The sequence below is a fragment of the Molossus molossus genome, unplaced genomic scaffold (assembly GCF_014108415.1).
Source record: "Molossus molossus isolate mMolMol1 unplaced genomic scaffold, mMolMol1.p scaffold_m16_p_21, whole genome shotgun sequence".
NCBI classification, from domain to species: domain Eukaryota; kingdom Metazoa; phylum Chordata; class Mammalia; order Chiroptera; family Molossidae; genus Molossus; species Molossus molossus.
The window spans coordinates 7,871,729-7,885,122 of record NW_023425357.1 but is presented as its reverse complement, the minus strand read 5'-3'; the positions used below and the strand labels follow the sequence as shown (position 1 = coordinate 7,885,122).

The 13,394-nt window shown below is 47.3% G+C and overlaps 1 protein-coding gene across 1 annotated transcript in view; it reads left to right on the top strand.

Annotated features, from left to right (window-relative positions):
• The first annotated feature begins 624 nt into the window (after nt 1-624).
• BICRA (BRD4 interacting chromatin remodeling complex associated protein) overlaps nt 625-13,394 on the top strand; it is a 50,533-nt gene continuing 37,763 nt past the window's right edge. Inside the window, exons 1-2 of the mRNA XM_036274181.1 lie at nt 625-709; nt 754-1,197. The gene's annotated coding sequence lies outside the window, so the exon portion shown is untranslated. The remainder of the gene's footprint in view (nt 710-753; nt 1,198-13,394) is intronic.

The window sequence follows — 13,394 nt, the reverse complement described above, 5'->3', positions numbered from 1 at the left end:
CCTGGCAGTTATAAGACATTTTCTTACATAACCTTTTTAAAACAGCTTTATTGAGATATAACAGTCCACCCACTTAAAGTGTACAATTCTGTGGTGTGTGGGACATTTGCAGATGTGTAATCATCATCAATTTTAGAACATTTAATCACCCCAAGAAAGACCCTGTGCCCCTCAGTTGTCACCCCGTGTTCCTTCCTCTCATCCTAGCCCTGGTGACCACTTACTTATCTACTTTCTGTCTCTATAGCTTTGTCTGTTCTGGAGATTTCATATTAACAGAATCATGTAGTATGTGGCCTTATGTGACTGGCTTCTTGCACTCAGCATAATGTTTTCTAGGCTTGTCCACACCGTGACAGGTGTCAGTGTTTCGTTCGTTCTTGTGGCTGAATAGTGTTCCACTGTCTGGTGGGCCATATTTTGCTCATACTCATCAGTAGATGGGCTTTTGGATTGGTTGCACCTTTGGGCTATTATGAGTAGTGCTGCTGTGAACATTTGTATACAGGTTTGATTTTGTTTTGTTTTGTTTTTTAGAGAGAGAGTGGAAGGGGGGAGGGGGAGAGAGAGAGGAAACCCATCAATGTGAGAGAGACACATCAGTTGGTTGCCTCCCATACACGCCCCAAATGGGGCCAGCAATCGAACCCAAAACCCTTCGGTGTGTGGGCCAGTGCTCTAACCACTGTACAACACCGGCCAGGACCAGGTTTTTATGTGGAGAAGCATTTTCATGTCTCGGGCCAGGACCAGGTTTTTATGTGGAGAAGCATTTTCATGTCTCGGGTATCACAGCATAACTCTGTGTTCAACTGTTGAGGAACTGCCTGACTGGTTCCTATGCAGTTGTACCATTTTACATTCTGGCAGCAGTGGATGAGGGTGACAGTTACTCTTTTTTATTGTTTTCTTCCCCTTTTGAGAACTTTTGGTTAAATTACAACACACACTAAAGTACACACATCATAAGCCTCTGGCTGGATGTTTTACAAACAGTGGACACACCCATCCGACCAGCTCTTAGATAGGAAAACAGAACCCTCCTGAAAGATGCCTTGTGTCCTTTCTCATCCCTCTGACCAGCCCCCAGGGAGCCACCCTCCTGGTTCCAACCCCATAGATGAGGTGCTTTGCATGTGAAACCCTCCAGCGGCATTTCTCTCACTGGGCATCTTCTTTTTGAGGTTCTTCTGCATTGTATGTATCAGTACTTGGTTGGCTCCTTTTTTATTGCTGTGTAGTAGTCCATTGTGTTGGGTGTACCTTGACGCTGTCATGCATTCTCCTGTTGTTGGACATTTGGGATGTTTCCAGTTCAGGAGTGCATTCTAGAACCTGTTCTTTGGTCCACTTCTGCCCCGTATTTCATAAGGGTGGAATTATAGAGAAAGTAGCCCCAGGCTGTGCATGATGCCAGATAGAAATTGACAGAGGTGTGCCCCACATCGCGTGTTCTAGAATCCTTCTTCCTGGGTGAGGATTGAGAGCCATTACCTCAGTCCCTGCTGCAGGTTTTAGCTCCTTAACTCTTGCCCTGTGGTCTTGAGACATGTTCTTTTGCACAGCGTCCATGAACCAGACATCTACATTGTTCATGTGGACATGGGGGGGGGGGCTGTCCCCCGTGTGTGGGCTCCTGTTGGGCTTGCTGGGGCTCCCAGGGCGGTGTCACCCCCAGGGGACATTCTGCACCTTTGCCTGGAGTTTTGGTTGTCTTGTAATTGGGGTGGCTCCTGGCATTGAGTGGGCAGGGACCACTGGCATAGACTGACTGGATTAATTAGCCTCTTGGGTTGGTGTACAAGGTGGAGGGAGGGTAAGTCCTGTGGAGATGTGCCACCTCTCTGTCCCTCTTCCTCTTGCTGTCCCTCTGTCTCTCTGAACTGCTCTTTCCCACATGACGTCTGCCCCATCAGCACTTCTGCTCAGTTCTCCCTTCTCTGACCCCGGCTTTCTGTGCTGAGGCCCAGATTCACCCCCCTCCTGTGACCTTTCACCTACTATCCTGTGACCTTTCACCTCTCCCACATCCCACTACCAGGTTTCCTCTGAGCCCCTGAGTCTCACTCCCATCCGAGAGTCTGAGCCTCTGGTTCTCCCCGTTTTGAGCCCAGCCCCATGGGTCTCTGGTCAGCCTGTGGATATGTCCCCCGGTTGGTCAGCCCTGCAGCCATTCAGTCAGTGTTTACACAAAGCCAACACAACAGACAGAAACCTGGGCTCACCCCTCTTGGTGGAGACAAGCAGTAGATAAGATAAATCACATTTACAGCATGTCAGATGGTAATCAGCCCTTTGAAGAAAAGTAAAACAAGAGGAGGTGGAAGGTGCAGGTGGGGGTAGGGATAGCAGCCGTAAACCCATAAATCCGGTCCTGGAGTCTGCTGGCCTGGTGACAATGGAGAATAGGAGACACGGGCAGAGGGAGCAGCTGGTGCAAAGGGCCTGAGGTAGGCGTGTGCCTGGTACTTGGAGGAATGTTGAGGAGGCTGGAGGGGGTGAATGAAGGAAAGAGGGTGGGAGATGAGGACAAAGAAGGAATGGGGACAGATGGTGCACGGCCTGGTGGGCTGTGCTGAGGGCTTGGGCTTTTGCTCTGAGGAGGGATATGAGCGGCTGCTGTGTGGGGCTGAGATTGTAAGAGAACAAGGAAGGCAAAGGGCTTCTGGCCTTTTCTGGAGTTCTGAGGGACAGGCGGATCCCTCTGGCTGTGTCTGCTCCATCAGGCAGACCCAGAGGGCCAGCCCAGGGTCTCAGGAGGCCGGCCAGAGCTGCAGCTATCAACGCCTTTTCTTTTTTTAAGATTCATTGAAGACTGTTGAGGTTTTTAAAATATATATAATTTTTTTCTTTTCCAAGAATTCTAGATTTATAGAAAAACCGCAAAGATAGCACAGTTTGCCCTGGCTGGTTTTGCTCAGCGGTTAGAGCATCAGCCCGTGGACCAGTGAGTTGTGGGTTCGATCCCCGGCCCAAGTCAGGGTCGTGCGGGAGGCAACCAATTTCTGTGTCTCTCTCCTTCCCTCCCTTCACTCTCTCTAAAAATCCATGGGAAAATATCCTCAGGTGAGGACTAACAACAACAACATAAAGCACAGAGGTCTTACATACCCCACACTCAATTTTCCCGAATGTTAACTTTTACATCACTGTGGTCTATTGGTTACAACTGAGAGACCATCATGGTGCAGGTACCGTCAACCCCCTCCAGAAAGGATTCTGATTTCTTTAGCTTGTCCCTAATGTCCTTTTTCTTCCCCAGGATCCCATCCAGAGAGCCACTGTTATGTCTCCTTAGGCTCTGGGGCTGACAGTGCTCAGACCTTCTTTGCCTTTGAGGACCTTGGCAGCTTTGAGTCCTAGTCAAGTGTTTTGGAGACTGTTCCTCACTTGGGGTTTAGCTGTTGTTTTTCTCATGACTAGATTGGGGTTTGGGGTTTTGGCAGGAAGACCACAGCGGACAAGTGCCCTTTATATCATATCGTATCAGAGTTACACGCTGTCAACATGATTAATTACTGTTGGTTGTTCACCTGGTCGAGGATGCAACACTTTTGGCAGTAAAAATGGTTAGCATGTGCCCTCAAATATATATATATAATTCCACATATCGACACATTTTAATTCTCACAGCCCTGGGAGGTGGGCACTACTTTTAATCCCATTTTACAAAGAAGGAAACAGGTACAAGGAGGTTGAAATGACTTGCCCAAGGTCACAGATCAATGAAGTGGCAGAGGTGGGATTTGAATACAGATCTGGTTCCAAAGTCCAGGCTCTTCATTGTCACTTATTAATTATAAACAACGTACATATATGTCGACACTGGCACATTATAAAATGTACATCCCAATGTAAATTTAATTAAAACAGGTGAGGAAGATTTTATTTTACTTTCTTTTTTTTTTGGTACGTGCCTCTAGCGGGAACCGAACCCGGGAGGAAGATTTTATTTTATTTGTTTTCTTTTTAAATTTATATTTATTGTTGAACGTATTACAGATGTCTCCCCTTAACCCCCTCCTCCACACTCCCACTCCCCTCCTGTCTTCTCCACACTGTTGTCTGTGTCCATTAGCTATGCATATATGCATATAAGTTCTTTGGTTTATCTCCCCCACCCTTCCCTTTGAGGTTTGTCAGTCTAACAACCAATTTGTACTTCTTAATCGCTTCACCTTTTTCACCCATTCCCCCAACCACCCTTCCATCTGGCAACCATTAAAAAGTTCTCTAAATTTATGAGTCTGTTTCTGTTCTGCTTGTTCATTTTGTTTGTAGATTCAATTGTTGATAGATATGTATTTATTGCCATTTTATTGTTCATCATTTTGTTGTTCTTCAAGAAGACCCTTTAACATTTCATATAATACTGGTTTGGTGGTGATGAATTCCTTTAGCTTTTTCTTGTCTGGGAAACTCCTTACATGGTCATCGATTCTAAATGACAGCTTTGCAGGATAGAGTAATCTTGGTTGTAGGTCCTTGCTTTTCATCACTCTGAATATTTCTTGCCACTCCCTTTGGGCCTGCAAAGTTTCTTTTGAGAAGTCAGCTGACAGTCTTATGAGAGCTCCTTTGTAGGTAACTAACTGCTTTTCTCTTGCTGCTTTTAAGATTCTCTCTTTGTCTTTAACCTTTGGCATTTTGATGATGATGTGTCATGGTGTGGGCCTCTTTGAGTTCATCTTGTTTGGGACTCTGTGCTTCCTGGACTTGTGTGTCTATTCCCTTCACCAAGTTAGAGAAGTTTTCTGTCATTATTGTTTCAAATAGGTTTTCAATTTCTTGCTCTCTCTCTTTTCCTTCTGGCACCCCCATGATGTGAATGTTGGCACGCCTGAAGTTGTCCCAGAGGCTCCTTACACTATCCTCATTTTTTTGGATTCTTTTTTCTTTTTCCTGTTCTGATTGTTATGTTTTGCTTCCTTATATTCCAAGTCGATGGTTTGCTTCTTGGCTTCGCCTACTCTACTATTGATTCCCTGTAAATTATTTTTTATTACAGTTAGTGCATCCTTCATTTCTGACTGGTCCTTTTTTATGCTCTTTAGGTCCTCACTAAGTTCCTTGGTGTTCTCATTGAGCATCCTTATAAGCAGTGTTTTGAACTCTGTATCTGTTAGGTTGCTTATCTTCATTTTGTTTAGTTCTTTTCCTGGAATTTTGTTCTGTTCTTTCATTTGGGACCTGTTTCTTTGTCTCCTCATTTTGGCTGCCTCCCTGTGTTTGTTTCTTTGTATTAGGTAGAGTTGCTATGCCTCCAGACTTCCTAGGGTGGCCTATTGTTGTAGGTGTCCTGTAGGGTCCAGTGGCACAGCCTCTCTGATCACCCCAGCTGGGCCCACGAGGTACACCTCTTGTGTGGACTGTACCTTCTTCTGTTGGAATTGAGTCTTGATTGCTGTTGGCATGTCAATGGGAGGGATTTACTCAGGCTGATCAGCTGCAAGGACTGGCTGTGCCCACTGACCACCAACCTCTTACTGCCTTGGAGGATCAGCTGTGCAGAGGCCCACCACACAGAGCAAGTCTTACTTCAGCAGGGCTCTGGTACCCACTGAGTTCACTCTCTGGGTGTGTCACTTGTGGAAGTGGTTGGGTGGTGGTGCTTCGATGTGGTCTGAACCTGGCTCTGGGGAAGGTCAGCCACTGCCTGTGTTCTACCCCGGGGCCACCAGGCATAAGCTACAAATCCATGTCCAGATGGCCGCTTTCTGTGTTGGGCATTGGCAGTGCCCAGGCAAAGCCAAGCTGTGAACCAAGGCTGGCTGCTTCTATCGCGAGGCCTGGGGCCACTTTGCAAGAGGTATGGGGCTCTCTGAGGCTGGATGCTGCTTGTTTGAGAAAACTCAGAAAAATCTGAAACAGGAGCCAAGACAGGCCAATCCTACAGTAAGGCCACTGGAAACAGCTTGGGTAGTCCTGGAAGTTGGGTGGGGCAGGGCCTCAGGGAATCACTAGGGCCGAGCAAACAGTGTGAGCCAGATTGTTGGAGTCCCAGATATGGGGGCTGTGTGCCTGCCCGTAGGGGAAGGGCTCCCCAAAGGAACAACAACCTCCACCTGGACGTCTGTCCAGGACAAGGCTGCCTCTCCAGCTCTCACCACAATGCCAAGCAACTCAGTTCTTCCCTGTATGTCTCTGGTGCCTTTCAGGCTGCCTCCCTCACACTGGAGCCTGGAGGGAGCAAGACCCAGTAAGTCCGTGCGTAGGCCCTTTAAGAGGAGCTGCTTTGGGCTCCAGCAGCCTCAGCTTCAGCCTCAGATCCCACTGGTATTTACAGCCAGATGTTATGGGATTTCTCTTCCTGGGTTGGGGACCCCTCACTCCTCAGGGAGGACCTTCCCAGCCGAGGTGTCCCTCCTGATTTTTATCCACCACACGTGGGTGTGGGACCAGCCCGTCCACCTCTGCCCCTCCTGCCAGTCTCAAGTGGCTGCTGCTTTAATTCCGTAGTTGTAGGACTTCCCCTCAGCTTGATGTCAGGCAGTTCTGAATGATGGTTGTTCTGTAGTTTAGTTGTCACTTTGATGTGGTTGTGGGAGGAGGTGAGTGCTGTGGTCACCTCTGCCACCGTCTTGACCGGAAGTCAGGTGAGGAAGATTTTAAAACAAACATTTAAAATGACATTCTATTTATCAGTGGTCATCATTGATGATAAAAACTAAAATCTATATTTTGAATAATTTCTTGATGATTAAACATATTAGCCTAATTTTTGCCAGTTCTGTTGCAAATTGTGACCTTGGGCAAATCACTTCAAGTGACTGAGAGAACTTTATACAGTGGTTTAGAAAGAGCCTCTGATAGGAATACAACCCTCATCTGTATATTTATTTTCTGTTTACATTAACTTTTTTTTTGAGGCAAAATTCACCTAACAAAATAACCATTTAAAAGTGTGCAATCCGGTGGCTTTTAGTACATTCGCAGTGTTCTGTCTAGTTGTCTGTCTGCCTGTATATCTAGATCATAGTCGTTGCCCAAAAGCGGTCACTCCCCATTTCTCCTCCGTACAGCCTCTGGAAACCTCTGGTCTGCTTTCTCTCTACAGATTTACCTTTTCTGGACATCCGTATAAATGGAATCCTTTGATATGTATCCTTTTGTGTCCGTACACTTATTATCTTTAATCATTTGGTTTCTTTTTGAGTTTTTTTTTGTTTGTTTTTTAACCATCACCCGAGGACATTTTTCCATTTTTTGTTCAGATAGAGTGGGAGGGAGAGAGAGAGAGAGAGAGACATCGATGTGAAAAGGACACATCGAGTGGCTGCCACCTGCACGACCCAACCAGGGCCGGGGACAAACTACAATCGAGGTACGTGCCCTTAGCGGGAACCGAACCCGGGTCTCTTTGGACCGCAGGCCGACGCTCTAACCGCTGAGCCAAACCGGCCAGGACTTGAGTATGTTTTTATGTGTGCTTTCTCTCTCTCTCTTTTGGGAGGAGTAATTTAGTTAAAAACATGATGATACAGCCCTGGCCAGTGTGGGTCAGTGGTTAGAGTGTCGGCCTGAACACCAGAGGGTTGCAGGTTTGATTCCTAGTGAAAGGCAAGTACCTGGGTTGCAGGTTTGACCCCCAGACCCTGGTTGGGGCATGTGCAGGGGGCAACCAATCGGTGTGTCTGTCTCACATCGATGTTTCTTTTTTGTTTTGTTTTTTACTTTTTTTTTTGTTTTACCCTCACCCGAGGACATTTTTCCATTTTTTGTTCAGATAGAGTGGGAGGGAGAGAGAGAAAGAGAGAGAGAAACATCGACATGAAAGGGACACATCGAGTGGCTGCCTCCCGCACGACCCAACCAGGGCCGGGGACAAACTGCAACCGAGGTCCATGGCCTTAGCGGGAACTGAACCCGGGTCTCTCTGGACCGCAGGCCGATGCTCTAACCGCTGAGCCAAACCGGCCAGGACTCACATTGATGTTTCTTTCTCTCTCTCCCTCTGTCTCTCTCTTTCTCCTCCTCCCTCCCTCCCTTTCACTCTCTAAAAATCGAAGGAAAAAAATATTCTTGGGTGAAGACTAACAAAAAAAAATAATTAAAAAGTTGATAATATATAAGTCAACTTACTTGGATACTGAAAAAAATAGGATTTGATCATCCAGCAGAGGGACATGGTGCCTTTTGAAGACAGCCCACTTTCTTGACCATCAGACACCTTCTGCAGCGTCAGTGCATAGATTGATTACCTGTCCAGCTGAATCTGTTCTGTTTCTAAAATTAAGGAATAAATAGAAATTGACATTCTACCCATGGAATAGAACGGAGAGCCCAGGGCAGGAGCCAGGCACGTCTGGATGTCTGGAATGAGGCCAAAGTGGCTACCGGTTGGGTTGGTGGGGAAAGGAGAGACTACTAATAAATGGAGCTGGTGCAAGAAAAAGTCATTCCTATGGAGAAAGATGAAATCAAATCCCTACCTCACACCATATACCCAAGATAGTTTAAGGATTTAAAATCAGATATAAGCTTGGAAACTCTGTTTAGACTTTGGGATCAGGACAGATTCTGAAACAAGATACAAAAAATGTTGCTATGAGAGAAAGACTTGGAGGTCTTGCACATTTCTGGGGTGATGGTCCCCCTACAACTATTTCTCTTTCTGTGAGCAACCCTCCCCCTCCTCTGCCCTGGTTCAGGGGTCATCCCCTCTGTTAATAAGTTCATCAGCAGCTTTGGGACCGTTAGAGTACCTTAGTGAGAAATGGCTTTAACTGAAGAAGGTGCTAGATCAAACGAGAGAGCTTCTATAAAGGTGCATCTGCCCTTGACCTTGCCTGGCTACCTAGTCACAGCTGCTCTGCTCTCCCACCCTCTCAAATTCTGGAGGGCCCGTGACTCCGCTCTTTCCCTGACACCCCAGGCCAATAGATCTGCAGGCCCTGTTGCTCTGCCATCGGATCAGATCTGGCTGCTTTTCACCCTTTGTCATCGTTGCCTCCTCTCTGGGCTCCTTGCTCCCGTTCTCACCACCTGCACTGTGTTCTCTACTCAGCATCCAGAAGGATCCTGTGAAAACCCAAGTCAGACCACATCCCAGCCCTGCTCAGAGCCCTCCATGGTTCTGGACTCAGAATAGAGCTCAGGTCTTTGCCCTGGCCCTCCAGGCCTCATGGTCTGCCTGATCTTGCCTCTTGACTCTTAGCTCAAGCACCCTCAGCATGTTTCTGCCCCAGGGCCTTTGCATTTGCTGTTTCTTCTGCTTGGAGTGCCCTTCCCCCATGTGTTCACATTGCTCCTTCCCTTCCCTCCTGCATATCTGTTCAAACTCACCTTCTCCACGAGGTGGCCCTGACCCCTTTAGCTAACAAGGCACCCCCGCTCTCCCCACCCCATCCTGTTCTGCCTTTTTGCTCTACAGTGTGTTGTATGTCAAGTCTGACTCCTGCTGGTAGAACATGACTTCCAGGAGGGCAGGGATGTTTACTGTCCTCTCTCTGTCTCCTCAGTACCCCTGGGTAGCATTTGGCTTTCATTGTGGGGCAGTAGGAGGTCTGGGAAGGATCCTGAGAAGGGGAATGATGACCTTAAATAAAAAAGATTGCTTTGGTGCCTGGCTGGTGTAGCTCAGTGGTTGAGCATCGACCCGTGCACCAAGAGGTCACTGGTTCGATTCCCAGTCAGGACACATGCCCAGGTTGTGGGCCAAATCCCCACATGCAGTAGGTGGCCAATTGATGTCTCTATCTCTCTCCCTCTCTCTCCAAAAAAATAAAAATTATTTGAAAGAAAAAAAAAAGGATCGCTTTGGGACTGGTTTAGAAGGGACTGGAGGGGAAGCCCGGCCAGTTAGCAACTCACCTGCTACCCAACTCGCAGACAGGGTTAGCCAGATGCTCGCAGACCTAGAGAAGGTGGAGAGATTAAGAAACGCCAGGAGGTGTCTTGTCATGGAGATGTCCCGAGTTAGCCAATTCCAGAAGTTGGGCCTGCTGTACGAGATTGCAGTCTCTGGCTGGCTCCGGCCCCGACGGGAGTGTGAGCCCCGCTGCACCGCATCTTCAGGCGATCGCAGTCACCAGAAAGACTCGTGCGGAATCCGGGAAGAAAGGTGTCTCCACCACCGGCGGGTGGAGGGAGGGAAGGCTGTCAGCGCCAGCAGCTGCGCAGTTTTCCAGAGTCCACATGGATGTCAGCAAGGAGGCAGTGGGCTGTCTTGGGAACCAGGCGTCAGTGTCCGGGATATCTGGGTTCGAATCCCAGGGCTTCCGTTTACAAACCCTGAGGAGCTTTTTAGTTTGTGCGCGTTTGGCTGCAAGTAACAGTTTACCTGACTAGTAGTGGCTTGAATAATACTTATTTTTTTCCAACAGATTTTTTTTTTTTAATTTAGTTTTGGAAATGGCTAGTACATTCACACGACTTGAAAAGCCAAAAATTATTTTGAAAAATATGCAGTGAAATGTTTCCCTTCCACCTTTGTTCCCCTCTGCGCGGGGCCTGTCCTAGGAATCAGTGTGCAGTGCTGGAGTCTTCTGACTCCTTCAGACATACAACGGCGTTGAGAATATGTCTTCTTGTATCTCTCTCATACCCTTTCTGAGCAGATGGTAGCGTTTTATATGTACTGTTCTTCATTTTACTTTTTCATGAAGCAGATAGTCTTGGAGAGCCTTCCCTATCAGTATTCAGGGAACATCCTCATTTGAAAAAAACGAGTATTTGTATTGATATATACAGTCACTGTGCTGTTTAACAACAGGGGTGTGTTTGGAGAAATGTGTCATTAGGCAATTTCATCCTTGTGTGAACATCACAGAGTGTACATTAAGTTCTCATTGAACACTGTAGGTAGGTTCTGGGACTCGAAGTGAAATGATGTATAATGAAACCACTTTTACCATAGGCTCATTGATTTAAACAAGAGTTAAGCCCTGGCCAGTGTGGCTCAGTGATTAGAGTGTTGGCTGAAGCACTGAAGGGTCGTGGGTTCGATTCCCAGTTAAGGGGACATACCTAGGTTGCAGGTTTGATCCCTGGCCCTGGTCCGGGTCGTGTGGGAGGCAACCAATTGTATGGCCTCCCACACGACCCCAACCAGGCTGGGGATCGAACCAGCAACACAGGTATGTTCCTTTGACCAGGAATTGGACCCAAGACCCTTTGGTCCATGGGCTGACGCTCTTAACTGCTGAGCCAAACTGGCCAGGGCAGCCACACCAATTTTTTTTTATCCTCACCCGAGGACATTTTTCCATTTTTTGTTCAGATAGAGTGGGAGGGAGGGAGAGGGAGAGAGAGAGAGAAACATCGACGCAAAAGGGACACATCGAGTGGCTGCCACCCGCACGACCCAACCAGGGCTGGGGACAAACTGCAACTGAGGTACATGCCCTTAGCAGGAACCGAACTCGGGTCTCTCTGGAACGCAGACCGACACTCTAACCGCTGAACCAAACCAGCCAGGGCACAGCACATTCCGACCAACAGTTCTAATTTCCCCACATCCTCACCAACGCTTGCTGTTATCTGTCTTTTTGGTTGATAGCCATCCTAGTAGGTGTGACGTGATATCTCTTTGTGGTTTTGATACATTTTCCTGATGGCTGAAAATGTCAAGCATCTCTTCACATGCTTGTTGATTGCTTGAATACCACATTCTTTTTTCATGGCTGTATAGTGTTCCCCTGTTTAGATAGGCCATTGTTTATTTAACCTGTTTTCTACTGATGGCCAATGTGTTGTTTCCAATATCTTGCTGTTAAACACATTGCCATAAAACTTCTAAGTGTGTAACTGTGGATGAATCAGGTTGTAGAATATATTCCTGTAAGTGAAATCTCTGAGGAAAGGGGATATTGCCCTAGACAGTCAATTTTCATTATTGGCCCAGGCCACATTTGCGAATTCATCTACCTGCTAAAATTTCTTTGTCATCGCAAAATCCGCACTTGCTTTGTAATCCCAGAATCACAGTGCTGCCCCGGTGATTTGCAAGCGTGGGCCTGTGTGCCTGTTCCCAGCCGAGGTGGGAGCCACCCGGGCCTTCCTGTTCCAGCTCTCATGCTGTTCACAAGTGTCTTTTTCTTGGTTTATCTAGTGCCATGTTTTCACATTTCTGTGTCTTTTTGTTGGTGATTTAGCCATTTGACATGCCCCCAAACACAACGTGCAAGTGCTGGCTGGCTCCCGCAGCTCAAGAAGGCTCTGATGTGCCTCACGGAGAAATTGTGTGTTTGAGAAGCTTCCTGCAGGTGTGAGTTACCACGCTGTTGGCCGAGAGTTCGGTGTGAACCAATTAGCAATATATATTACATAAGGTGTCTTTAAACAGAAACACACGTAAAACATGGTGATGTATTGATTGGTTGATGAAAACGTTGTGGCCAGAGGCTCGTAGGAACCTGTACTTCCCCCAGGATCAATACAGCTCATCAGTCCCTAATTCAGCGTTCGTGGAGCTTTATAGAACACAACTGCTGCAAATAACAAGAATCGATCGTGTGGGCTTTTCGTTTTTTGTTTGTTTGCACATTAGCTGTGCTTTACTGAGATGGAATTATGTGCGATAAAATGCACAGGTCTAAGGGAGGGGCCGCCGCCTCTCCCCAGAGCCCTGGGAAGGAGTAAGATACCACCGTCCTGTGTGGTCTCAACTCAGCCAAAGCTCTGAGCACCCTCCAAATCCCGAGTGTCCCCACACAGTTCCAGTCCAGTATGCCCTCCCTCTGCCGGAGCCCAAGAGAGGAAGAGAGAGGGAGAGAGATAGAAACATCCGTGAGAGAGAAACATTCATCAGCTGCCTCCTGCCTGCCCCCTCCACTGGGGATCGACCGCAACCTGGACATGTGCCCTGACTGGGGATCGAGCCAGCAACCTCCTGGTGTAGAGGTTGACGCTCAACCTCTGAGCCATAATGGCCAGAATCTTCTCTAACTTCTCTGTGGCCTAAATGCAAGTGGAGAGACTCAAATGAACTACTTTTAGAATGAACAGGAGAGTTCAGCAATATAACCATCCACAAAATATACCCAAAACAATTGCTTTCTCAATGTTCTATGGAAAATAATAAAATAAAGATTCTCATTCATCCTTAAAAAAAAAGCACAGATCTGTTCTGGCCAGTGTGGTTCAGTGGTTGGAGCGTTGGCCCACACGCCAAAGGGTTACAGGTTCAATCCTGGCCCGGTTCAGGGCATGTGCAGGAGGCAGCCAATCGATGTGTCTCTCTCACATCTATGTTTCTCTCTCTCTCTCCCACTTCCTCCCACTCTATAAAAATCAGTGGGAAAAAAGTGCACAGAGCTTAGCACAGTTTAATGAACTTGACACATAATACCTATGTAACAGTCACCCAAGTTCAGATATAGAATATTTCCATCATTGAGCAAGACTCCTTGGTGGGCCTTCCTAGTCATTGATATCTCTGCCCCTCCCCCCAC